Source organism: Lactuca sativa, chromosome 7 (assembly GCF_002870075.4).
Source record: "Lactuca sativa cultivar Salinas chromosome 7, Lsat_Salinas_v11, whole genome shotgun sequence".
Lineage (NCBI taxonomy): Eukaryota > Viridiplantae > Streptophyta > Magnoliopsida > Asterales > Asteraceae > Lactuca > Lactuca sativa.
In genome coordinates, this window is record NC_056629.2 from 139319916 (window position 1) to 139323101 (window position 3186).

Below are 3186 nucleotides of genomic sequence, written 5' to 3' on the forward strand. Positions count from 1 at the left end.
TTGCCTACCTTCAAATAGTTTACAATTAGATTACGACATCCCTCTTCCGAATTGTAAATTATTGTGTTGGGTCCTAGCCTTAATATTTCATTTGGGTGTTATATTAAGGACTTAAACAACTAGATATCTACAATGGTAGAAATTCAAATATCTAGTTCAGACAACTATGGTCTTCCCAAATCTTTTGGAAAAAGATTTCCTCTTGAAGATGATATCCCACGTGGCGATCAAGGTGAAGGATTAATCCCTTTGTCATGAATTAAGGGAAATGGAAATCATACTTCACTTCCTCCAGCTCCTCCAATTATTCTCCCTAACCCATAAGTTCAATGACTTGAAAAATTCAAGGTCACTCAAGCCCTATTGGCTAGCAAACACCAAGATGGAAAGTCCCTGTGTGCACATGTTTTCGATATGAAGTTACACATTGACATTCCCAATGAGACCGTTTGTTTCTATTGCCAAGGAAAGGGACATTGGAATCAAACCTGCATTGACTACCTGAGAACTTTAGTCAGATTTTATGGTTCTGCTTCAGGTAAGTCCACTATCTAACTCTATTAAGTTCCTAATTATTGATTCTTAATACATGATGTGACAAGGTTGCATTTTGATGTTTTGTAGGATCATGCAAAAGGAAGTAAGCTTAATGGAAGAGTATGTTGAATCTGGTCGCGAAGATGGACTTCAATCGCATGGTTTGATGATCGGATTTTTGAGCTGCTACTTAAGAGTTATGATAGATTGCTTCGAAATTTGTAATAACATAGTTTTCATTTTTAATTGCGTTGTAAGGAAAAGTTTTTCCGCATTTTATAAATAAATAAAATTTTGTTTTATTTTGTTATATCTCCTTTCAATGGCATTTGTGAAAATTGATGTTTTTATGTTTCTATGTTAGCAATATGAATTTGATTCCTTCGTTTGTGGTAATGTCAAAATTTACCAAATAAGGAAAGATTTTCATCACCCAAGTTTCAGTTGGATAGAAACTTGGAATCGTGCAACTTGTAGTGTGTGATGAATGAGAACCTTCATCTTTGGTAAAGTAAGACTAATTCATTGTTCACATGTGTATGTGAGTCAAGTGAAGGACTAGGGGATCGGGTACACTGGGTGTGCGCTGGTTAGGTCCACCACAAAGATCGATAAGACTATTCGTCATGATTTACTGAAAGAAAGTAAATATGGCTATGCTTAGAAGTTTAAGTATAATTCTAAAACATTGGAAAAGTTTCAATGTATGCCAGAACGAATGAGAAGAATCAAATTAGGCAGAAAGATAAAAGTTTCTCCAATCTGAAAAGATGGGAGAGTACTTCAGTATTATGTTTTATGATCGTCGTAATGATTATGGAAAACCATATAACAATTGATCCTCTAAGGATATCTTATTGCATTTCTATGATTAAGAAGAGGAATCGTGAATTGTTGAAATGGTTAAATATAGAAGATGAGTCATACTTCGTTCCAAAAACAAGTCTTAGAGTAATACTCCAAGCTTGTGCCTTGAGTGGCACTAAATTAAGAAGGTTTCTAACACTTTTCAAATGTAGAGTAAAATGTTTCTTACTCTTGTACATTTGAAATTGGTAATTTGTGATGTCTTGGTAAGGACAAAGACCAACTAAGACCAATTGTGTGAAGTGTTTATCTTGATTAGAATCCGCACTAACTCTTTAATATTTGTTTGTCAAGGAATGGTTCTTGATAAGAGAGTCTTATATGTCAAGAGGTCGGTGGGAGTCTTAAAGTGTAAGTCCCTAATATTCTTGTGTATCAATTAGATCCGTTTGATGGTACGGAATCCCAATCAAACGGATGATGTCAGATCAAATAAGAAGAGAAGGAGAAGAAGAAGATGATGAATCTTGTATGTATTGATATGAATGAAGATCTGAATACAAGATTCACACATACTAACACACACTCTCTTTACTCTCTCTCTAGAACACCTTCAAATGCACACACTTAATCTCCTCTAGTGTTCATCAATCTTTTTCTCACTCCCCTCGCCCCTATATATATACACACGGGAAACATGGGCCTTTAAATGGGTTTACGGTCGTAAATGGGTTTACGGCCGTAAACACCCATTGGGCCGTAAACACCTATATAATATTACATAAAAATACAATTTCCTAGAAAAGTAAAGTATAAACCATAATATTGACCCAACAATCTCCCCCTTGGTTTATAGCTTTCTTTTCTATTCTTAAATGAACCAACAAGCTCCCGTTAAAAAGTAGCTGGCTTTCTTGATAATCTTCATTGGGAACTTGGCTTCAGCATTAATCTTCAAATTCTTCACGACTTCAAGATGAACATATGAATCTTCTATGAATGACTTCGTCTTGAACAGTTGGGCTTTTCTTCAGAATTTGGCATTGAACGTACCTTGGGTGAGGAGGCTTGACGTACTGATTCTTGAAAGATAGTGCTTTCAGCTTGAGAATCTTCAGAGAGAAAATCAGAGAGAACAAATCTTCTGGATCACTTCAGCAGGTACAAAGAGAGTAACAGACTGATTGAGGAGGTTTCAATGCAATCCATCACATAATCTTCAATTGCAGCTTCACCTTGCTTCTGGGGTTGAAGGATTGAATGTTGAAAGAAAAATCTTCATTTCTTGCTCCTTCGAATGCAAATTCTTTGATGCTCACAGACGAGGTTTTGGCTCAGAAATCTTCAACACAAACTCCATGAGTTTTATCTTCACCTGAAATCACTTTTCAAGGCAAAACAAAACTAAAAGAAAACTTAGCACACAAAACAAAAACAAAAATATTTTTTGATTTTTCATATTTTCTAAAAAAGAATTAAAACATAAATAACACTATTTTTGGATTTAAAATTTTTTTTTTCATTGATTTTTGAATTTTTCTGATTTTTTTTTTAATTTCTAATTTTTAATTCTCCCCTAATATTTAAATTAGAAGGAACTATGACAAATTTAACAAAAATAAAAATGATATCTAACTTTAAGAGTGATTTGGGATCAAAGTTTTTAGACAACCTTTATCCACTTGTCGGTACCTTTCATATTCACATCTTTGTCTGGTCGATCGTTGGTATTGTTGTCCACTTAAACACAAAAAATTGTGACAAATTTAGGACATACTATTTGTTACAAGACAAGGTGAACTTAAGTTCCTAGATATTATATATCTGATCCTAAGTTCTTAG